This window comes from Apium graveolens, chromosome 2 (genome assembly GCF_009905375.1).
Source record: "Apium graveolens cultivar Ventura chromosome 2, ASM990537v1, whole genome shotgun sequence".
In the NCBI taxonomy this organism is placed as follows: domain Eukaryota; kingdom Viridiplantae; phylum Streptophyta; class Magnoliopsida; order Apiales; family Apiaceae; genus Apium; species Apium graveolens.
Window position 1 is genome coordinate 216885451 of NC_133648.1, and position 26122 is coordinate 216911572.

The following is a 26122-nucleotide window of genomic DNA, read 5'->3' on the forward strand; positions in this document are numbered from 1 at the left end:
TTATTTTTATATGATCATGAAATTATCGTATATCATTTTTCTTTGCATTTTTGTAATATTCATAATTTTTGGGAATTTTTAGCATTTATTTTGTATTTATTGGATATTTAAAAATTAATTATTAATACCCAAAAATTATAAAAATTGGGGCCAAATATTTTTATTAGGAGTGTAATTAGCCCCTTAATTTTATTTAGGGGTATTATTTCTCATAGTATAAATAGACTAATTTTTATTAATTTATTACTAATTAATCATTAAAAATTCATAAAATCAGTTGAAAATCCCCAAATTTCAGAATTAGGGTTCTTGAGTTCTTGATTTCAATCCAAGATTTCAACGTGATTCCGACCTCCAAATCAAGCATGTAAGTACTCGTTGCAAAGCTTATTGAATTCTCTACAGCTTTATGTAATTAATATTATCCTTTGGTTAGTCGAAATTAAAGTTGCAATTTTCGGGTTGTTCTTGAATTCGGGTTTTTACGAATTGTTGATTGTTAGATGTAATCGTTGTTACGAAGGAATAGATCGTACGATTTTGAATCGAATTATGTAGGTTTCGTTGTTGTTGGCTTTGTTTTTCCACTCGCCAGAAACCGCCGTTGTCGGCGGCGTTTCTTGGTTTTTCCGGTTGCTGCGACGTCGGGGAAGGAAGGGGAGACGTCTGGGACTGTTGTTGATTTATGGGGAGGAGTTTCGGTTGTGTTTTTTTGGAGATACGCTTCGAGAACGAAGCCCCTAGCTCCGGCCGCCGCCTCGACGACGGATTGGATCGCCGGAGTTGGAGAGGAGGTTTGGCCCTGTGTTTCTGCTGCAGCGACGGGAAGGAGGAGGTAGGAACGAAGGGGAATCGTCAAGGAGGGGGCTGAAATAGAGGAGGTAAAAGCGAAATCAACTCGCCGGATTTCGGTCGGAAAACAAAACGGCGCCGGTGGAAGAAACGAAGAAGGAGGAGGGGGTTGTAGTGGACCCGGGTTCGACCCGGTTTCAACCCGGTGTTCGACCCGATTTCGATCCAAAAACCCTAAACCTGATTCCCTGTTTTATGTTCCTGATTAATTAATTATTCATATGTATTTTACTAAATCAGAAAATCAGATTTTAGTAATTCTAAAAAAAAAAAAAAAAAAAATTAAATAAAAATCAGTTTTAGATTCTGAAAAATATAATTAATAATTTCAGAATTATTTTAGTAATTTAGAAATTTGAATTTAATTATTTATTTAATTATTTAATTATTTATTTAATTATTTATTAGTTATCTAATTAATTAATAATTAGGTAATTAATTAATAATTAGGTAATTAATTATTAAATAAGGATAAAAATAATATGATTAATAATCCGATAATTCGTTAAATATTACGAGTAACTCGTACTTATTCGAATAAGTGATTCGATAATTAAAATTATTATTCGAGCGTTAATGTATTTGAAGAATATCGTAATAATTATTCGTATCGTATAATTAAATACCAATAAATAATTAATTAATCGTATAGTTATAGTAATAATATAATAGCTCGATAATTATGTGAGAATCGTGAGTAGCTCGTATTTATACGAATAATTGATCTTGAGTTAGATTATGATTCGAGTAATAATTATTGATTCAATAAATAATGTATCAGTTAGTTGTATCGATTATTTATTTGTAAATAATCGATCTAATCGAATAATTGATAATAATTTGTAAATAAGTGTAGTAAATTGTAATTAATCCTAATAATTAGGGATTAATTATTTTAAAATACAATAGTTATTAATTAATTATTTAAAAATATAATTAAGGAATATTTAATTATAATTAATTATTTATAATTAGTTATTAATTAATTAAATCTTGTTTAATTCATAATAATTAAACCGTTAGTCCGATTTAAGCGAAACGAAGACCCTTAGACTCAGAAAAATGAAACGAATCCAATAAAAATAATTGTGAGTCATAATTTCTTCCGAAAGAGAGTGGTCTTGTGATAATTAATTGTTTATAGGCCATATTAGGGGTATGATCGAGTCAAATAAATCCCGAAAAATTATAATAAAATCAGATAAGGCTAGTTAATACCAATATGAGTCTAGTATCGATTCTAAAAATAGTTATGAGGTTAAAAATCAATTATATGCTTTATGTGCTATGTGCCTTACGTGATTATGTGAATCTTATGTGGCATATAATTATATGTATATATATGCGAGTCAGATAGAAACGCATGGGTAGACTGATAAGGTTGCGTGATATCAATTCAAGATACACGTATGTATTAAATTATCTAAACACCTATCTTTCCATGATTTGTTCAGTGTTAGCAAGGCAGAGCAAGCTAGGGTCAGAAAGCAGTAAGTTAAACCAGGTTAAGTACGCGCAAGACAAGTTTTTCCCCTATTCGAAATTCAGAATAGTGATTTATATTTCCTTTCTATCGTATCGATTCTCTTTGATAATCATTGTTCATATACACTGTTACCTATTTATTATCACTTGTTCCATTTCATTTCAATTCTTGATTTACCCAAATTATTGAATTCCCTGTTCATATTTCAATTCCTTTACCCTTGTTACATATAGTCTGGTATATCTTGGTGTTGAGATATATCAATAGCATTCCGATTATTCCGGATGCGAAGCCTTGGACTGGATGGTTACTTTACGGGCTGGGTTTTACCCAGACCATTAATTAATAGGCCATAGTTGCCTGAGTACTCCTAATGTTGGTTGGGTCTATGCAGTTGGGTATAGATCCGCACTATATTCTGACTGATCAGCAGGTTATAGTGCATATGTTGGTTCTTGTTTCCAGTCTTGTTCATTTGGTACTCGCCAGTATTGGCAAATTATTATCATATACAGATACAGATGGTTGTTCAAACCAGCAGCTTCTTGGTTCATTTATTTCTCTCTCTTTATAGTATATATATATATATATATTGTTGCAGGCTTGTTGAGCAATTTTGGCTCATCCCTTTTTATTGTTACTCCTATTGTTTTACAGTTAAGGTAGAGAATGAAACCCATCAGGACCCGCATAGTCAAGAAGCGAGTCAAGCAGCGGGACCCTCTTATACCAAGAGTGTTCCTTCCTATTCCCGAAGAGAGCTTTGAATTGCCAGATCAGGTGTAGCAGGATAAGTAGTAATGTTGGGTTGAATAAAAGTCTTGTGTAGTTTGAATAAAAGATTGCGTAATGAAACTGTATATAGAATAAAGTTTTGTAATAAAGAGAGTTCTTAAGACAGGTTTTATTTAGTTGGGTTTGTAATAAAATGTAGTGCATGATTCTTGTTTCCAAACTCAAACCTTAAAAGATCCTGAGTAGTGATAGTTCGGGGTAATTATTATATTTATATTCCGCTTGTGCAGGTATAGTTGGTAATTGTTGTTAATAATGCCCCAAATCTATACCCCAGATTTGGAGGGTGTTATAGTTGGCATCAGAGCTTAGGATTGACCTTGGAAAACAAGAATGTTAGGGTTAAGATAAGATAGGAAAATAAGATAGGATGAGAGTAAGAGTGTTAGGACTGTTTGTCTATGTGATTAGAAGTTATGAGTTATAGAATTGCGATTTGATTGTTTTTGTGTTATTATTTTTATGTATATTAGATGGCTTCTTTATCATCATCTACGGAGAGGACCGAGACAGATCCAGTGGATGCACCGGTAGTAGCCCCAGTGTCAGAGCAGATCTTACCTCCATTGCCACCTGAGCCAGCACCAGAGATACCATTTCCCCCGGAGGTACCAGGTTTTGCAGATTATTTTCCATACGTTGAGCCAGAAATACCAGATATTCCACCATTAGAGTTTCCGATGTTTGATATTCCTGATATGGTTGATCTTCCGCAGTGGGAGGATGTAGAGCCTCAGATTCATATGCCACCAGTCGAGATTCCAGAGATGCCACCGATGGAGCCAGGGGCAGAGCCGCCCGTGTATGCGCCTATGGAGCAGCCTGTCTTATTTCCTGCCCCATTAGCTATTTATGCACCTGTTCCAGGAGTTTATCAGTTTCCTCAGCCGGAGTTTATGGATGAGATCGTGGTGGATGGACCATTACCTTCTCGAGGTTCCAGCACTGATCTTCAGGAGCATCATACCGTGACTTACCAGCGCTTTCAGGCAGAGAGGGAGGAGAGGATTAGATGGCAGAATCAGTGTAGAGAGATCCTTGGATTGTATGAGACACAGACGGATGGTCCTGTCAGAGCATTACGACCGGATTATATACTGAGAGAGAGACTACATCATATTCACCGGGTTAGTTCGCAGCAGCTTACTGATTTGAGACAGCAGGATCTTAGTGCGGAGACAGCATATCGCAGAGCATTGGGACTTACCGAGGCAGTGCTAGAGGCAGTGCAGGAGGAGTTGAGCCACGTACCACCAGGATTTTGAGACCAGTAGATCAATGAGTGTTGTATTATGTATATTTTGTAGATAGAGGCAACATAGTATTGTATGACTAGTTTGTATGAGTGTAGCTACTGACTCTGACTGATAGTAGTAGCAGTACGACTGTTATATCATAGGTTTTTGTATCAAGCACTGACACCTGTAGCTGGTGTTCTACCTATATATATATATATGAGATAATCTTTTGCACGTTTTCTTTATTTTATTTCCAGTCATTTAAGCATTTACATTTATTTCAGTACCATTGCATATTTACAAATGTAGTTTTATTCACGATCATGTTGTAACTTTACAAATACAAATGTAAATTTAAAACATATCATACTGTTTTATCTATTCAGTTATTTAATAAGTTATTTTATTTTCTCGAATCGATTGTTTTAATATATGTTTAATATACTGTTATTAAATAAGATCCATTATTTATTTACCAGAAAAATGGCACCTAAGAGAAAAGCGCAGCCCGACTCATCGAATGGAAACACCGATGGCCAAAACAATAATAAACAGATGGATCAGATGTTTAATCTCATGCAACAGCAGATGTTGATGATGCAACAACAAATGCAGCAGCAGCAACAGCAGTTCCAGCAACAGATGTTACAGCAAGCTGCTCATCCAGGACATCAAATACCACCAGCAGCACCTACGACTACTTTCAAGCAATTTCACTCGGTGAAGCCACCGGAATTTATGGGTTCCACAGATCCTACAAAAGCGAGAGCTTGGCTGAAAGAGATGGAAAAGGCTTTTTTGTTGGTAAAGGTTGAGGAAGAGCAGAAGACAGATTTCGCTAGCTATTTTCTAAAAGGCGAAGCTAATTACTGGTGGGAATCAAAGAAAGCTTTGGAAGAAGGTGTGGTGACCTGGAACAGATTCACTGATCTTTTCTTGGAGAAATATTTTCCTCGTTTTATGAAGAACCAGATGGAGATCAAGTTCCTGGAGCTGAAACAAGACAACTTATCGGTTGCGGATTATGAGATTAAGTTTACTGAATTGGCAAGGTTTGTTCTAGAGCAGGTGGATACGGACGAGAAGCGGGCCAAGAGATTTCAGCAAGGACTGAAACCATGGATTCGTAGCAGGGTAGCTGTGTTTGAATTGACAACTTATATGGCTGTTGTTCAGAAGGCTATGATTATTGAAGGAGAAAGCGAAGCAGCTCAGAAAGAGAAGGGACCAGGGAATTTTCAGAATCGTTTCAACAAAAGGCCGGGATTTCAAGCTCGGGGAAAAGTAAATTTCAAAAGGCCAGAGCAGAACAATCAGAGGATGGGAAATCGACTTCCAGCCCCAATTCAGCAGAGACTTATCCGACCGCTTATACCTGATTGCAGAACGTGTGGTAGAAAGCATACAGGAGTTTGCAACAAGCTAAATGTTACGTGTTTCAAGTGCAAGCAAAGGGGACACTATTCTGGAGAATGTCCGATGGGAAAAGCAGAAGTTACTTGTTTCCAATGTGGGAGAAAAGGACATATCGCCAAAGACTGCAGAGGAATTGCAATGGCTGCCAGTATTCCAAGAATTTTAGCATTACCTCCACCTCCACTACCACAGCAAAATCAGCCCAGAGCAACGACTTTCAACATGTCAATGAAGGAAGCGGTACAGAGTCTGAATGTGGTTGCAGGTACACTCCCTGTAAATTCCGTAAATGCTTTGGTATTGATTGATTCAGGAGCTACTAGATCTTTTATTTCTGAAGCTTTTATCTCTAAGATAGATTGTGAGATTCAGTGGTTGGATGAAGTGTTAGTCATAAAATTAGCAAATAATGATCAGGTTGTAGTAAATCGAGTATGTCCGAGCTGTGATATTGAGATAGGGAGATGTCATTTTTCAATTGATTTGATACCTTTTAGGTTAGGGGAGTTGGATATTATTTTAGGAATGGATTGGCTGTCTAGTAATAATGCTCAAATTGATTGTGCGAATAAGAGAGTGAAATTGCAAACTGAAGAAAATGAAACGGTAATATTTAAAGGTGAGAAGCAAAAGTAGAAATTCCTATCAATAATGCAGACGAGAAGATTGCTACGTCAAGGATGTCAAGCTTATTTAGCCTATGTACGGGATGTTGATAAGGGAGATTTGAAGATTGAAGATATTCCTGTAGTTTGTGAATTTCTTGATGTTTTTCCGGACGAATTACCAGGACTTCCACCAGATCGAGAAATCGAGTTTACTATTGACTTGACGCCAGGGACTGAACTAATTTCAAAAACTCCATATCGAATGGCACCTGTTGAAATGAGGGAATTAGCAAAGCAGTTGCAAGAACTTCTTGACAAAGGAATTATAAGGCCAAGTGTATCCCCATGGGGTGCGCCAGTATTGTTCGTGAAAAAGAAGGATGGTAGTATGCGACTGTGTATCGATTATCGTGAGCTGAACAAGTTAACTATCAAGAATAAATATCCTTTACCTCGCATTGATGATTTATTTGATCAACTAAAAGGAGCAGCATGGTTTTCGAAAATCGACCTACGATCAGGCTATCATCAGTTAAAGATCAAGGCCGAAGATATTCCAAAGACAGCGTTTAGAACAAGGTACGGACACTATGAATTTCTTGTGATGGCTTTTGGATTGACGAATGCACCTGCAGCGTTTATGGATTTGATGAATCGAATATTCAAGAAGTATTTGGATAAGTTTATCATTATATTTATTGATGACATCTTGATCTATTCAAAGACGGAAGAAGAGCATGCAGAGCATTTAATAACGACATTGGAGATATTACGGAAGGAGCAGCTTTATGCAAAATTTTCCAAATGCGAATTTTGGTTGAAAGAAGTGCAGTTTCTAGGGCACATCATCAGCAGAGAAGGCATTCAAGTCGATCCAGCAAAGATTGAAGCTGTGTTGAATTGGGAAAGACCAAAGACGCCGACAGAGGTTCGAAGTTTCTTAGGTTTGGCAGGATATTATCGAAGATTTGTTAAAGATTTTGCGAAAATAGCAACACCGCTGACCAAGTTAACTCGACAAAGTGAAAAGTTCGAATGGAATAGTAAGTGTGAAGAAAGTTTTCAAGAGTTGAAGAATCGGTTGGTGACGGCACCAGTATTAGTACTGCCAGACGAGCAAGGAAATTTTGTTATTTACAGTGACGCTTCATATCGTGGTTTAGGATGTGTGTTGATGCAACATGGTAACGTCATTGCATATGCGTCGAGACAACTTAAACCTCATGAGCAGAAATATCCTACGCATGATCTCGAATTAGCAGCAATTGTATTTGCATTGAAGCTTTGGAGACATTATCTGTACGGTGAAAAATGTGAAATCTACACGGATCATAAAAGTCTGAAGTATATCTTCACGCAAAAGGAACTAAACATGCGACAACGTCGATGGCTGGAATTGATTAAAGATTACGATGTTACAATCAGTTATCATCCAGGAAAAGCAAATGTTGTAGCAGATGCGCTAAGCAGAAAAGAAAGATTGAATCGGTTAACTTCATGCGAAGAATTGGCCAAGGAATTCGACAAATTGGAAATCGAAATTCGTATTCCCGATGAATCTGCAGAAACTATCTACGCTATGACTTTCCAACCAGAATTGCTGGAAAAGATTCGCCGTTGTCAAGAAGAAGTGATGAGTCAAGACGACAGCTTAACAGGAGAAGAGATTACAACTCCAAAAGATAATGAAGGAATTTTACGTTTTGTGTCAAGAATCTGGATCCCTAACGTGGCAGAATTAAAAGAAGAAATTATGCGAGATGCGCACAATTCGAAGTATTCCATTCATCCAGGAAGCACGAAAATGTATCGCGATTTGAAGGAAAACTTTTGGTGGCCGAATATGAAGAAGGAGATAGCAGAATGGGTGAGTAAATGCTACACATGCCAGCGAGTTAAAGCAGAACACCAACGTCCGAGTGGGTTATTGCAACCATTAGACATTCCATAATGGAAATGGGAACATCTAGCGATGGATTTTGTGGTAGGACTACCAAGGACTAGGGCAAATCATGATGCGATATGGGTAATCATTGACAGACTTACGAAGTCGGCACATTTTCTACCAATTAATGAAAGATTTTTGCTCGACAAATTAGTGCACATGTATCTCAAAGAAATTGTGATGCGTGATGGAGTACCAGTATCAATTGTATCGGATCGAGATCCTCGTTTCAATTCAAGTTTTTGGAGACAATTCCAAGAATGTCTAGGAACGAAGTTGAATATGAGTACAGCTTATCATCCGCAAACTGACGGCCAAAGTGAAAGGACAATTCAAACGATTGAGGACATGCTACGAGTTTGTGCGATCGATTTTGAAGGCAGTTGGGATGAACATGTACCCCTAGTGGAATTTTCTTATAATAATAGCTATCACGCCAGTATTGGAATGCCACCGTATGAAGCATTATATGGGAGGAAATGCAGATCACCCGTGCATTGGGATGAAGTTGGAGAACGCAAGATTTTGGGTCCAGAATTAATTCAGCAGACAAAAGAAAAGATTAATCTTATTCGAAAACGAATCGAGGCAGCACAAAACCGACAAAGCAGATATGCAAACCAAGCCAGGAAGGATATGGACTATCAGGAAGGAGAACACGTATTACTCAAAATATCGCCATGGAAAGGATTGACCAGATTTGGCAATAAAGGGAAATTGAAGCCACGATACGTTGGACCATTTGAGATTTTAAAGAAAATTGGGAAGGTTGCGTACGAGTTAGCTCTACCACCCCATATGCAGCACATTCACAACGTATTTCATGTATCTATGCTTAAGAGGTATAATCCTGATACAAGGCATGTAATAGAATATGAACCAGTAGAACTTCAGGCAGATTTGTCATATGTAGAACAACCAATAAGAATTCTAGATAGGCAAGAGAGGGTATTAAGAAATAAGTCTGTGTCATTAGTGAGAGTTTTATGGAGAAACCCAGTGGTTGAAGAATCAACCTGGGAGCTTGAAAGTGAAATGCTAGAAAAGTATCCTCAGTTATTTGCATAATTAGATTCTGAGGACAGAATCTTGTTAAGGGGGGGAGAATGTAACGACCGAGGAATTACGCTTGTATTATATTATAATAATAATAAATTATGTGTATTATTATGTGATTAAATGTGTTAAGTCGTTGAACCCTAACTGCTATGTGTTATGTGTTGGGTTGTTTTGATCCAAACGTATTTTGGATATTTATTGAGCGTTCTACCGTCAGTTATATATATTATATCAAAACCTGTACAGCTCAAAACTATGTTTTAAAAGCCCGTATTTCAAACAAAATCATTGGTCCTATTTTGCCAGAAATGCCCTATATCGTATCGCTATTCTGAACCCCTAGACGTTTTACCAATTGACCTTTTTCGCGAAAAACGACTTTTTCCGGACCCCTTCGGGTACCAAAAGCCCCACAAAAATCACATTTTTATTTTATATGATCATGAAATTATCGTATATCATTTTTCTTTGCATTTTTGTAATATTCATAATTTTTGGGAATTTTTAGCATTTATTTTGTATTTATTGGATATTTAAAAATTAATTATTAATACCCAAAAATTATAAAAATTGGGGCCAAATATTTTTATTAGGAGTGTAATTAGCCCCTTAATTTTATTTAGGGGTATTATTTCTCATAGTATAAATAGACTAATTTTTATTAATTTATTACTAATTAATCATTAAAAATTCATAAAATCAGCTGAAAATCCCCAAATTTCAGAATTAGGGTTCTTGAGTTCTTGATTTCAATCCAAGATTTCAACGTGATTCCGACCTCCAAATCAAGCATGTAAGTACTCGTTGCAAAGCTTATTGAATTCTCTACAGCTTTATGTAATTAATATTATCCTTTGGTTAGTCGAAATTAAAGTTGCAATTTTCGGGTTGTTCTTGAATTCGGGTTTTTACGAATTGTTGATTGTTAGATGTAATCGTTGTTACGAAGGAATAGATCGTACGATTTTGAATCGAATTATGTAGGTTTCGTTGTTGTTGGCTTTGTTTTTCCACTCGCCAGAAACCGCCGTTGTCGGCGGCGTTTCTTGGTTTTTCCGGTTGCTGCGACGTCGGGGAAGGAAGGGGAGACGTCTGGGACTGTTGTTGATTTATGGGGAGGAGTTTTGGTTGTGTTTTTTTGGAGATACGCTTCGAGAACGAAGCCCCTAGCTCCGGCCGCCGCCTCGACGACGGATTGGATCGCCGGAGTTGGAGAGGAGGTTTGGCCCTGTGTTTCTGCTGCAGCGACGGGAAGGAGGAGGTAGGAACGAAGGGGAATCGTCAAGGAGGGGGCTGAAACAGAGGAGGTAAAAGCGAAATCAACTCGCCGGATTTCGGTCGGAAAACAAAACGGCGCCGGTGGAAGAAACGAAGAAGGAGGAGGGGGTTGTAGTGGACCCGGGTTCGACCCGGTTTCAACCCGGTGTTCGACCCGATTTCGATCCAAAAACCCTAAACCTGATTCCCTGTTTTATGTTCCTGATTAATTAATTATTCATATGTATTTTACTAAATCAGAAAATCAGATTTTAGTAATTCTAAAAAAAAAAAAAAAAATTAATTAAATAAAAATCAGTTTTAGATTCTGAAAAATATAATTAATAATTTCAGAATTATTTTAGTAATTTAGAAATTTGAATTTAATTATTTATTTAATTATTTAATTATTTATTTAATTATTTATTAGTTATCTAATTAATTAATAATTAGGTAATTAATTAATAATTAGGTAATTAATTATTAAATAAGGATAAAAATAATATGATTAATAATCCGATAATTCGTTAAATATTACGAGTAACTCGTACTTATTCGAATAAGTGATTCGATAATTAAAATTATTATTCGAGCGTTAATGTATTTGAAGAATATCGTAATAATTATTCGTATCGTATAATTAAATACCAATAAATAATTAATTAATCGTATAGTTATAGTAATAATATAATAGCTCGATAATTATGTGAGAATCGTGAGTAGCTCGTATTTATACGAATAATTGATCTTGAGTTAGATTATGATTCGAGTAATAATTATTGATTCAATAAATAACGTATCAGTTAGTTGTATCGATTATTTATTTGTAAATAATCGATCTAATCGAATAATTGATAATAATTTGTAAATAAGTGTAGTAAATTGTAATTAATCCTAATAATTAGGGATTAATTATTTTAAAATACAATAGTTATTAATTAATTATTTAAAAATATAATTAAGGAATATTTAATTATAATTAATTATTTATAATTAGTTATTAATTAATTAAATCTTGTTTAATTCATAATAATTAAACCGTTAGTCCGATTTAAGCGAAACGAAGACCCTTAGACTCAGAAAAATGAAACGAATCCAATAAAAATAATTGTGAGTCATAATTTCTTCCGAAAGAGAGTGGTCTTGTGATAATTAATTGTTTATAGGCCATATTAGGGGTATGATCGAGTCAAATAAATCCCGAAAAATTATAATAAAATCAGATAAGGCTAGTTAATACCAATATGAGTCTAGTATCGATTCTAAAAATAGTTATGAGGTTAAAAATCAATTATATGCTTTATGTGCTATGTGCCTTACGTGATTATGTGAATCTTATGTGGCATATAATTATATGTATATATATGCGAGTCAGATAGAAACGCATGGGTAGACTGATAAGGCTGCATGATATCAATTCAAGATACACGTATGTATTAAATTATCTAAACACCTATCTTTCCATGATTTGTTCAGTGTTAGCAAGGCAGAGCAAGCTAGGGTCAGAAAGCAGTAAGTTAAACCAGGTTAAGTACGCGCAAGGCAAGTTTTTCCCCTATTCGAAATTCAGAATAGTGATTTATATTTCCTTTCTATCGTATCGATTCTCTTTGATAATCATTGTTCATATACACTGTTACCTATTTATTATCACTTGTTCCATTTCATTTCAATTCTTGATTTACCCAAATTATTGAATTCCCTGTTCATATTTCAATTCCTTTACCCTTGTTACATATAGTCTGGTATATCTTGGTGTTGGGATATATCAATAGCATTCCGATTATTCCGGATGCGAAGCCTTGGACTGGACGGTTACTTTACGGGCTGGGTTTTACCCAGACCATTAATTAATAGGCCATAGTTGCCTGAGTACTCCTAATGTTGGTTGGGTCTATGCAGTTGGGTATAGATCCGCACTATATTCTGACTGATCAGCAGGTTATAGTGCATATGTTGGTTCTTGTTTCCAGTCTTGTTCATTTGGTACTCGCCAGTATTGGCAAATTATTATCATATACAGATACAGATGGTTATTCAAACCAGCAGCTTCTTGGTTCATTTATTTCTCTCTCTTTATAGTATATATATATATTGTTGCAGGCTTGTTGAGCAATTTTGGCTCATCCCTTTTTATTGTTACTCCTATTGTTTTACAGTTAAGGTAGAGAATGAAACCCATCAGGACCCGCATAGTCAAGAAGCGAGTCAAGCAGCGGGACCCTCTTATACCAAGAGTGTTCCTTCCTATTCCCGAAGAGAGCTTTGAATTGCCAGATCAGGTGTAGCAGGATAAGTAGTAATGTTGGGTTGAATAAAAGTCTTGTGTAGTTTGAATAAAAGATTGCGTAATGAAACTGTATATAGAATAAAGTTTTGTAATAAAGAGAGTTCTTAAGACAGGTTTTATTTAGTTGGGTTTGTAATAAAATGTAGTGCATGATTCTTGTTTCCAAACTCAAACCTTAAAAGATCCTGAGTAGTGATAGTTCGGGGTAATTATTATATTTATATTCCGCTTGTGCAGGTATAGTTGGTAATTGTTGTTAATAATGCCCCAAATCTATACCCCAGATTTGGAGGGTGTTATAAAAGATAAGGAAGCCAAGTCCACACAAGGGTTCTACATTAACTTTGAAGAAATAGCAGGGAGTTATTGTCTAAGATAAGTTATGTAGGTATTACATTTATTTTGAGGTGGTGACCCTTGTGTTACACACCAAGACAAATATTTGTAAGGGTGTAAAGGCTTCTCCACCTACTTAAGGAGCGAGTTTATTATAAGGGAAAATCTCGAGTCCGGGAGAGGAGCTCGGGGACTGGAGTAGGGGTGAGCAAATCTATTAGAGGTTGCGCCATCGCGAACCAGGATAAAATCACCGTGTGGTATTTTCTTTCCTTGTACTTTATTTTCCACAAATATAAACTGCATAACCACTCGGTAAAGTTTTAAAAAGGGATAAATTATTTTAAAAGGCCACAACAATTTTTAAATTGGTAATTAAGCTATTTAACCCCCCTTTTAGCTTAAAATAGCCCTCTTACGGGACCTATCATTTGGTATCAGAGCAGTGCTTTTTAACGTGTTTGTTAAGTGATTTACAGATTTACAGGCACAACAAAAAGTGATCCTAAATGGCGTATATTAACCCCGTTGGTTGTGGCGAAGGACTGTCAAGCTCACGACGTCCTCTATTTGATGGCACCAACTTTGCAACATGGAAAATGAGGTTTCGCATTTATGCTAGATCCCAAGGAGTCAAAGTTTGGATAGCTATCGAAGATGGTGTTCACGTTCCTACTAAAACTGTCGATGACATCATCATCGAAAAGAAGGTTAGTGAATATAATCTAGAGGAAGAATCCACAATGAATATAGCCGCCAAAGCGGAAATGGTTCTCACAAGTGCACTTGCAGAAAAAGAATATAAAAGAGTAAATAATTGCAAGTCAGCACAAGAAATGTGGAATAAATTAGTGGTAACCTATGAAGGAACCACTGATATAAAAGATTCTCGGATGGAAACATTGTTCCAAGAATACGAGAACTTTAAACTCCAAGAAGGAGAAAATATCATCGATATGGAAACAAGATTTACTCGTATAATCGATGAGTTATCTCAACTTGGAAAGAATTATACTCAAAATGAATAGAATAGAAGAGTGCTCAAATCTCTTGCTCCTAGTTGGAAGGTCAAAGTTACTACTATAAAAGAGATGCACAATTTAAATGAGTATAAGATTGATAACCTATTCAGAAATCTTCGTGCTTACGAAGAAGATAATATTCCGGAAAAGGTGATAAAAAGAAAAATATGGCTCTAAAGGCCATATTAATTGATGAAGATGAAAATGACGAACAGTTAAATGAGGAACTCCAAAATCTCGATGAGAGTGAAATTGTTCTACTTACGAGACAACTTCGTCGTGTGCTTCAAAGCAAAGCTCAAAGATACGGAAAAGGCTTCCTAAAATCAAAAAATCAACATAGAGTTTTTAACTCTAACGGAAGGCCAAATTACTCTCAAAATTATTTTTCCAACTATAAGAGTAATTATCCGTCAACGAGCTACAATAAAGGCAAAGGTAATCAAAAAGATAAATACCTATTGTAATGCCAATGCCTTTACAAACCATCCTATTTACACTCCTCCAAAACCTAAAGATCCATCTCCGGAGGAAACACAAGATGTGTGTTTTGAGTGTAAACAAACCGGTCATTATAAAAGAGAATGTCCTAAACTCTCAAAGGGATGAAGTCCCATGTCCAAAAATGGTTGGGATCTAAGTGAAGATGAAGAAGCTCTCGAGTGAAGAAGTGGTCAATCTATGCTTAATGGCTCTCGGAGATGAAACTACCTCAACGGAAATCTCCTCTTCAAATCAAGAGGTAACATCTAACTATGTCTCAATTAAATCTATATTAGATGAATCTAACTTATCCCTCTTAGATATGAATAAACATGATTTAATTGAACTTGTAGTAAGTTATAAAAATAAGTATAAAGATGTTGAACAAAGGTTTCACTTGCTATGGTCCGAGAAGACGAAAATTGAGGAAATTCATCATACTTAAAATAAAGAATATACTCGGATGATGGACTCAAAAGTCCAAGATGAGAATGAGATTACATCTCTAAAAGATAAAAACCATCTCATTAAGATTGAGGTAAATAAACTTCAAGAAAATATACTCAATCTTGAGACAGAGAATATATCACTGATTCTCAAAGACGAAGAGATGGAACGTGAAAAGATATAATTGAATGATAATATTTGTAAACTTCATGTTGATCTATTGAACTTAAAGATTCTAAATGAATCAAATGTTCAAGAAAATGAAACATCTTACAAAAACAATCTTGATAAAGAAAATGAGCTATCAGAAACCAATGAGCTTAAAAGTGAAGCTCTAAGGTTAAAAGAAGAAAATCATAAACTCATAGCTCAAGTTGTGGATCAAGAAAGAATCCTTAACAACAAGATTGTTGTCTTAAAGAAAGAAAATAAAAATCTTGAAGAAGTCATTCAAAGATTTACAAAAGGCAATAAAATGTTGGATCAAATGGTGCATACAAAAACCTCATATAATCATGAAGGTTTGGGATATAATAAGAATTCTCCTCCTAAAGAAAGTACTCGGAGATTTATTTCACCAATAAAGACCACCCGAATCACCATCATATAAATGTTCATATTGTAATAGGGTTGGACATACTATTCAATATTGCAAATTTAAGAATGGTAAAATTAAGGGGAAGCATGTATGGATTTGCAAAGAATCATACAAGAAAGATGATAAATGAATGCCTTACAAGAATAGGGAATATAAAGATCAAAGGCAACAAAGGTCTCATCAACCTCCCATGTTTCAAGATAGAAACATAAAATATAATGTCAATGGTAATGCATTTAAAAGACAACAACCACTCAATAGGAATGAGTATGCAAATTACCATGCTAATGATAGACATATTGTTTATCATGATCCTCCTAGATTTCATTATAGCTCTAGGTATTATCAACCTCAAACTAGGCATTATGCATCTAGAAATTTTTATGTGCCTAATGATAAGTATACTATGCCTAGATTTTTCCATGAAAAATCAAATTTTATGTATGATGCACTAACCCCGGGACCCTCAAGACAAAGGGTACCTATAAATTTAATTAATCGGTTTTGTAGGTTTGTCTTGCTGCGAAACAAGACATATGGTACCTTGATAGTGGGTGTTCAAGACATATGACCAAAAACAAGTCACTCTTGAACAAACCTTAAAAGGGTCACCGCAGGGAAGGTAACATTTGGAGATAATAGCAAAGGAAATATTGTCGACATCGGAGATATCGGTAATGATAAAGTTAAGATTTCCGATGTTCAATTAGTCACCGGATTAAAGTACAATCTTCTCTCCATTAGTCAATTATGTGACAATGAATACAAGGTAATTTTCTACACTACTCATTGTTCAATTCTTGATAAGTCCGGAAAGTTGGTCCTTACTTGCCCTCGAAATAAAAATGTATATACATGTGACATGAGCAAGCAAGTGAGCGTATGCCTAATCACTATAAATGATGATCCATGGCTATGGCATCGAATATTAGGAAATGCCAACATGAAGTTGATAAAGAATATATCAACTAAAGACCATGTACGAGGTATACCTAAGCTAAACTATCATAAAAGATCATACTTGTGAAGCTTGCGAAATTGGTAAACAAATTCGAGCCTCTCACAAAGCAAAATTCATAGTATCTACCTCAAGACCTCTCGAGCTATTACATATGGATCTTATTGGTCCGGTTCCTATACAAAGTCTCAGAGGTTGCTCATATAAGTTGGTAATCATAGATGATTATTCAGGATTTACATGGACGGAATTTCTCAAATCCAAAAGTGGCGCTTTTGAATCCTTCTCTTCTTTATGTAAAAGGATTCAAAATCAACAAAATAAAACCATAGTCTATATAAGGACTGATTATGGTAAAGAATTTAAGAATTCCATTTTTACCAACTTCTGTGATGAACATGGCATCACACATAATTTTTCAGCTCCATATACTCCACAATCAAACGGAGTAGTTGAACGGAAAAATAGAACACTTCAAGAAATGGATAGCACAATGCTAAATGAATATCGTCGACCTAAATATTTTTGGGCCGAAGCTATATCAACGGCTTGCCATATTCTTAATCGGGTTTTGCTACGACCTATAAAGCAAAAGACACTTTACGAGCTCTATTTTGGCAAAACTCCGAAGTTAAGCTACTTTGGAGTATTCGGAAGCAAATGCTTCATATTGAATTCAAAAGAATACCTTACAAAATTTGATCCGAAATCAGACGAAGGTATATTTCTTGGATACTCGAATAATAGTAAAGGTTATAGAGTGTTTAATCTAAAGTTGCTCATGGTGGAAGAATCAATGAATGTGGCATTTGATGAAAGTAAACCACCCGCGAAATATAAAGATCTTGTTGATCAAGAAAATATCGAACAAGATGATATTGAAAATATTATTCGATAATTCAAAAATATGGATATCGAGACTCCCGTTCATAAAAATCCATTAGAATTAGACGAAAAAGATGATGAAATTCCCAAAGCAATTCCTACTATAAAAAGTCATCCACTAGATAATGTTCTTGGAGACTTAAGGAAGGGAGTTCAAACGCGGTCACAAGTTCAAAACGTTGTGAATCATCTTAGTTTTCTATCTCAGATAGAACCTAAGACCGTAAAAGAGCCTTTACTATATGAGGATTGGATCTCTGCAATGCAAGAGGAATTACTCCAATTTTCTCATAGTAAAGTTTGGGAACTTATCCCAAAGCCTCGTGATACCTCTATAATAGGTACAAAATGGGTATTTCAAAATAAATTAGATGAAAATGGAACGGTAGTTCGAAATAAAGCAAGATTAGTTACACAAGGATATGCCCAAATGGAAGGTATAGACTTTGATGAAACATATGCATCGGTAGCAAGAATTGAATCAATTCGAATGCTATTTGTTAATGCATGTCATAAAAATATGTTAGGTCACACAACACTATAGAAGGGGGGTGAATATAGTGTTATACAATCAAATCGATTTCAACACAAGTATGCAACAAAGATCAAGTATATTCAAATAAACTCTGTTACAATAGAACTGTTGTTCTCTCTCAGTGATGAACAATATCACTAAGAGCTACTAGGTTACAATGAATAATGTTCTCGATAATGATAACACATATAGTGTAAGCCCTAAGTCTGTGTTTATATAGTACACAGTTACCAGATATCTTCTAATTGATATGGAATATAATTTTGTCTCCTAAAATATAACAATCGGATATCTTCTACAAGTCTTCTTGTCCTCTAACTCTTCATGCATATCTTCTTTTGATTTAGTCCAGATCTTCTCCTGTAAATCAACCACATTCCTTATCTGAAGTCTTCCCGCACTTAAGTCCTGATATATATCTTCTCATGCCTTAAGTTCTGATATTAAGTTTTGACTTCAGTAAGTTCTGATTTCAGTAAGTCCTGATATGTCCTGTTTTTAAGTTCTGAAAGCCAAACACAAATCAGATTAGACAAGACATCTCAAATATATCTAACAATCTCCCTCAACTTGTAAATTATGCAAAATATACAAGTTAATAGATTTGATGATGTCAAAAACATTTTAAGTACAAATGCAGTGAGAGTTTAAGACAACTAATTACAACTTACAGTCCTTGTAGCTTTAACCAATCTTACTGAGTCAATCTGAATCCAAAATGATTCTTGACAAAGTTTGATATTAGCTTTTCTTCTTTATTCCTCAGGACTTGAGCTATTGTAGCTTTGACTTGCTTCAATTCTTCACCCTGACTTCCAATCTGGTAGATTGCAGTCCTTAATGTTGATATATGGTTTCTTTCCAAACCATCATCAAGTCTGATCACCCTTGGATGAGAAGAATCTTCATTTTAGCACATACATTTCTCTTTCAGAATGACTTCAAGTTTAGCAGAATTCTTCTTCATTGGATTTTCACTTCCATCATCTTCAACTATGCTTGGAATTAATTCTGTAACCCTTGAACCATAAATTTTTACTTTATCTCTTATGGTCTTCATTATGAAATTTGACCATCTCCTGGTAATCTCAGACTTTATCTCTAAAAGATAATGAAAGAATTGAAGTTCTTTCAGAGATTTGTTCAGCACATCTGATTCTGACATTTGATATGTTCTTCCATCTTCAAGAAATAGAATCATATTTTCTTTGACATTATGTTTATCATGAGCATCCAGTACCGCTTGAACATATATAACCTTATCAAGGTGTTTCTGTGTAACTTCTTCAAGAGGTTTGTCAGTCAATAGAAATGGATTTCTTGTAAGTACTTTAACTTCCTTCTTGATTTTAGCTTCTTCATAACCTAATCCAGCTCTGTCTCTTGCTTCTCTGGCTTTCAATCCATTAGTCATAAAATCAGATAGCAACTGGCTTTTCTTAGGATCTGATGGATTAACATTCTTCCATAGGAGTTTTTTCTTATCAGTAAATGTCAATTTACTTAAATCTACTTGAGCATTGTCAGAGGTTGATGTCTTGATGACTTTATCAGAATTTGTTGTTTCTTCTGTAGCTTGATGTTCTTCATTCTGAACAACTTGAGCTGTGTCAGAGGTTGTTTTAGATTCTTCAGTTATCTTCCTTTTCTTCAGAGTTTGAACAGTTTCATCTACTGTAGCAGCATCATCAAATACTTGAACCAGTTTGCATACAGGTTTCATCAAGATTTGAGGAATTTTCATCTCCTGTGGCTTTGTTGGTTCATCAAATTTTCCTTTCCCTTTATCGTTGGGATCAATCTCAACTTGTGATCTTGTCTTGGGCTTTGAAGCCTCAGAATTTGACTTTTCCTTGATAACAATGCCTTTTACCTTAGGCCTTGGAGGTTTCTTTGCATCAGAAGCTTTAGACTTTAGATTTGTCTTCTCAGCTGCAAATCTAGCTTCTTCCTCCTTGAGTTTCTCTAAATCCATTCCAGGATTATGTTTGAGAAATAATCTTCTAGCAATTTCCTCATCAAGTGTCTGAATATTAGGATCTTTGTAGTAGACAGTAGTCTGCTTTCCCTTGAGCTTCAGAGTTTGCAAGAACTTCTGAGAGTCTTGACTTTCAGCTTGAATCAGAACATCAGAACTTGATATCAGATTTTGATTATTAGAACTTGCTATCAGATTTTAAGTTTGAGCAGCTTCAAAACTTGTCTTCTTTTGAGTAGAAGATGTGTTTGAATCAGAAATTAGCTTCCTTGATGTCCTTTAGTGCCATTTCTGTAAGAAATAAGTGAGAAAATGTGTGTTTGCAAAGTGTTTGATAAAATGCCTGTGAAAGATAGAGCTTCAGAGAATATTAGAAAGAGAAAGAATAATAGAGATACGAAAAGAATTAGAAAGTAGGTAAAAGATTATAAAATCTTTTAACTCCCATATAAATACTCTCTCCAGTCAACAGTTCTTTTTGGAAGTGAAACATACACTTTACACCTGTTTTCCAGTAAATAGTTAAAGCAGTATTTAGTGGGCACGAAAAATAAGCAGTAATTATTGTGCACATGCAGTTGTCAAGGAAAACACGTTTCCCACTAACCAAACACGTTACAGTAAAACCACAAATAAGTCAAGTAAATAAATAATGCCACGTAAGCATCAGAGTTTACATCAGAACTTGACTATTATTAAAACTTAACAGTCATCAGAATATGGCTTCTGTACTCAAAAATTGAATGTCTGTTTATGTGATTCTTCATACAAATACTGACTGGGTTCTTCAGAGTTTAATCATCAGAACTTGTCCTCAGAATTTATGCAAATAATACTTAACTCTTTGTCATAAACAACTTAATCACCACAGTAATTTTCATTATTCATATGGAGTGAGAGTGTGTGCATTTGCAAATGATCAGATAAACATTAAAGTCTGATAAATTTCAGTATATCTTAGAAATAAGGCATAACTGAGAAAAGTACTTAAAATTTGTCTTTAATTTTGAAGTCTACTATAGAATAAATTTATGCAAGAGTCCACCTCAACTGTTTGTGCTCATTTTATGCATTTTTTGACATTCTTTTTATAGTGGCTTCTCAGTGTAAATGAGTCACAACTTCTATCAGAATTTATGCTATTATCAGAGTATTTCTGTAACAACCGGGAAATATTGTATAATTATTTGTATCAATATATGATTATTATGTGAATATTATATGAATTTTTGGTGAATTATCTAATGATTGATAATAATATTTGGATGTTTGTATATAATAAAATGTGAGTACATTAATTTTAATATGTCCTAAATAAAATATAGATAATTAAGGTATTTTTCTGGTAATTTTTGGAGTGTTAGATGATTATATAATAAATTATGAATTATTAATTATTTTCTGAATAATTACAAAATTATTTTATAAAGCCGGGATCGTCCGACTTCAACCATTTTTATGTTTTTACAACCCGAAACTCTTCCGAAAACTCCTTCCTAACCTAATCTGGTAATTCCGGACATTTTCCGTGTTTTGACTTTTACGATCCGGATTACGGTTTGACCCGTGCGCGGCCCGACGCAAGATTTTCGATACGATAATCATTTCGGTAAATCAACAAAACCTGCATTTTCGAAAGACGGGATATTATTACATTATTTTTGTATAAATGTTTTATAAAAAGCCCGGTTTGGATAATTATCCAATACGGGTATCAAATCGGATCGTTATTGCAGTTACTTAGCGGCTAAGCAACTAATTTAACGATCCAAAACGATCCAGAACGAACCAATATTCCGTAAATATAAATAGCATATTTCTTATTTCATTTTATTCGTTTATTCATTTACAACAAGTAAAAATATAGTAATTACAGAGAAAAACCCTAAAAACGATACGTTCTTGAGAATTAAACGCACAAACGAAGGCGTTACCGAACTCCGATTTAAGTGTGTAATATATCAAAACGAAGCTCTCGAAAAGTACTTTCTGAATCAATCAACCATTTTACTGCAGCAATTAAGGTAATTTTCTTATTTATTTATTTATATTCGAATTAATTGATGATTAAATTATCAAAATTTGGTCTTGATGTTGTTGATATGATTTGATGATTCCATCATGTAGATAATATTTTTCTGGACAATTTGATATATTATATGTCTAAAACCAAGTTCAATAACATATAGAAATTAAGGTTTGATTTTCTGAAAATTCTTTGAAGAATGTTCTTGGTGTTCTTCAGGATCAAACGATCATTTGAAGGTGATGCAGATTTCAGAATTCGAAGTATGAGTAACCAAAATGCTCAGATTTTCATGCTCTTTCTGTTTATGCCATCAAATAATTTGAATGATAGGTAAATTGTTAATTTCGTAAATTAGGGTTTATGTCAAAATTTGGGGGTTTTTAATCTATGAACCGTTTGATGATTTTGATGCTTGGATGAGCTTTATGATTGAATTTAGAATCGAATGATGTTTATAATTCATGGTTATAACCCTCGGAGTAGTATAGTCGAACTCATGAAAATTTCTAAAGTTTTGATTTGATTTTCTGGACTGTTGAAGGTTTTTTTCATGATTTGAATGTTATTAATTAATTGTACGTGTGATAAGCTTTATTTTGATATGTATTTCATGAATTTTGGTTGGGAAATGGCCGGGATCGGTTTTTGGCCGGATTAACCCCGACTTTGCTTCGATTTTGATCGGAGTTGGGGTCCTGTTGATTGTTTGTGATGGTCGTTTTTGTTTCTGGATTCGCGGGTGTTAGTGGAGCGTTTTGAGCTAAAGATTGAGTGATTTGGATCGGGATTGGTGATCCTGCGGCTTGCCGGAAAGAGACCGGAGTTCGAAGAACTCACCGGTTTCTGGAAACGTTTTCCAGATTCTGGCGTTTCTTCCTTCCTCCGGCCGCCTGCTTACTCCGCCACTCGATCGGTTGGAGAAGATGATTGAAACTGAAAAAGTGTTTCTGGATTTTAGGTTTTAAAAAAATAAATAGAAATTCTATTATTTATTTTACAAATTGATTTTAAAATTCAAAATTAATTTTGTTAATTATTTAAAGTAATTAATTAAATTATTTTAATTCCATTTTCTTTATTAATTTTCAGAAAATCTAAATTTGATTTAATTATTTATAATTTATTTTAATTAATTATTTATGGATTCAATCAATTGATTAATTCATTTAATTAATTAATTTTATCTATAAATAATTAAATAAAATGTAATTATTAATAATAATTATTTAAAAATCATTTTGAGCTTTTAAAATTTATATAAAAGTATTTAAAATTCAATTAATATTATTATTAATTAAATTATTCTTATTTTATTCATAATAAATCAACCGTTCGTCCGTTTAATACGAAACGAACGCCTCTAGACTCAGAAACATATTTTGCTTCTAATAAAAATATTTTCGAGACCTAAATTCCTTTGTATCTAAAGGATGTTTGTTTTAAGGATCATTCCGAGTCAATAATTGATCGATAAAATATTTTTTTTGACCCAATTTAAATTCGAAACGTATTAAGACCTATCTTTTGTCAATTCAACTTATGTGCTATATGAATTATGTGATTATGTGTTATATGATTACATGCCCTATGTGTACGTGTTATGTGGATAATGAGTCAGCGTGTCTTTTAAACATCATCAGATTGAGATGTGATCTTAATCTGTTATGATCGGGCGGGTAGACGATAGGAATAAATGTATAGACTAGACAATTATATGTTGTCAGTTCATTGAATAGTATCTTTTATAATAGATACACATAGTGCGAGGAATTCAAAGCCAGACAGGGATTGTAGAAGTAAAGCCTGATTGCGTGTAATAATGAAACGAGTGGATTCAGAATAAAGATAAACCTAAGAGAGTAAATGATAAGAAAGGTCAAGTAGCCTGTCAAAGAAAATACAGATGCAACAGGACTGAGGGATATGTCAGCTAGTTAAAGATTAGAGAATTATCAATTGAGGCAGGTATTCCTAACCTTTCTCCTAAAATACTGTAAATATTTATTCGCTCATATTCTAAGTTCAGAATAGTTAACTGTTTTATATTTCGCTACAATTACTCTTATTATGCCAGTTCTTTTCATTATTGTTCCTATAATTTGATTGCTCTCTTGAGCAAATACCCATTCGTTCGGGTTATTTGCAAACCCTGATTTGGGATGTTTTGAAATCAAAATGATTTGATATCAAAATACTCTACAGGCTGGACGGTTATTATTAGGACCAGTGATGAGCTGGATCCTATGGGTCAGGGATGGACCGGACCCTTAGGCCATAGTTTCCTGGGTACCCCATATGTTGGTTGGGTCTATGCAGTTGGGTATAGATCCGCACTGTATCCTGACTGATCAGCAGAGTATAGTGCATATGTTGGTTTCTAGTGTCCAGTCTAATTTATTGTTGATCGCCATTAACGGCATTCCTTCCCGAATAGTTCATAATTACGAACTCAAACAGAGATTTGATTCAAAAGGATGAAATATTGAAACGATCACTGTTCTTTTACAGAAAAATGTGATTTATGATTAAAGGCCAATGAGGGCCGATATTTTGTTCGCTCAACTATTTAAATTTATAAAGACATTTTTAAAATCATTCAACAATCATTTTTTAGAGTTTTCTGATCTGATACTTGGAAACCATTTATGATACTTGCTGGGCATTTTTGGCTCACTCTTGCTTTGTGAACTCTTATTTCTTTCAGTATCAAATGAGGGCAAAGTGAATAGCTTTTAATAGACAGCAAAAGTGGTGAGATTTCAGCTGAAGAAATTTGGAGATGTCAGAGTGATCAATACAAGGAAATTAGTAATGAGGTAATGAGATTGAATTTAGACAATATAAATTTTAGAAGGTTAGATTCTTATTTCATACTATAACCTGTAAGCGATCCTGAATATGAGGGGTTATCTGTATATTTATTTTAATATACAGGTTTTTATTATTATGTAAAGTTGTGTATTGACACCCAATCCTGACCCCGGATTTGGGGGTGTCACAATTTTTCCAGTAATCAGAGAATGTGAAAAGTCACCAAGAAAAATTTATTTGCTTTTCTAATGCATATTACTTAATACCAGCAATGCACTTGGGTCTTCCCTTTCACATATTTACTCTAGATCTCAAACGAGTACCTAACTTCAATTTCTTTTCTTTTCTTTTCTTCAGATAAGTGAGGTTTTTTAAGCAAGTAGTTCATCCTTAAGATTTACTGACATCAGAATTTGACAGATAAGAAGCAAAAATCTAGTTTGTGACTTAGTAATAAGATACACAAAGTAAATTTGACTAAGCTCAAAATCAGAATTTACTTGTGTAAATGAATTTCCACATAAATAACTAATTCAAACATGGGATTTCTAGTATGTTAAAGACTACTAGGTCAGCATCTAGCACAATAATCCTCATTGGATTGAATAGTCACAGATCATTCAAAACACTATCAGAGTATATAGAATCACATCAGATAACAATCAGTATTTAATATATTACAGTTTAAGCACAGATTACATAGAGATAAGACAATCTGTAAACACTGATCATAAAGTCTAATGCATGAGAACAAAAACTAGGCAGATTTTGAGAAAGAACCTGAAACCATTCCAAGTTCATTTACCAGTCTTGTAAAAGTAGCTTCATATAGTGGTTTTGTGAAGATATCTGCTAGTTGTTGATCTGTTGGAACAAAATGCAATTCCACTGTACCTTCCATCACATGTTCCCTTATGAAATGGTACCTAATGCTGATGTGCTTTGTCATTGAGTGTTGAACTGGATTACCTGTCATAGCAATAGCACTTTGATTATCACAGGTAATGGGTATTTTAGAAAATTCTAACCCATAGTCCCGTAACTGATTCTTCATCCAAAGAATCTGTGCACAACAACTTCCTGCAGCAATATAT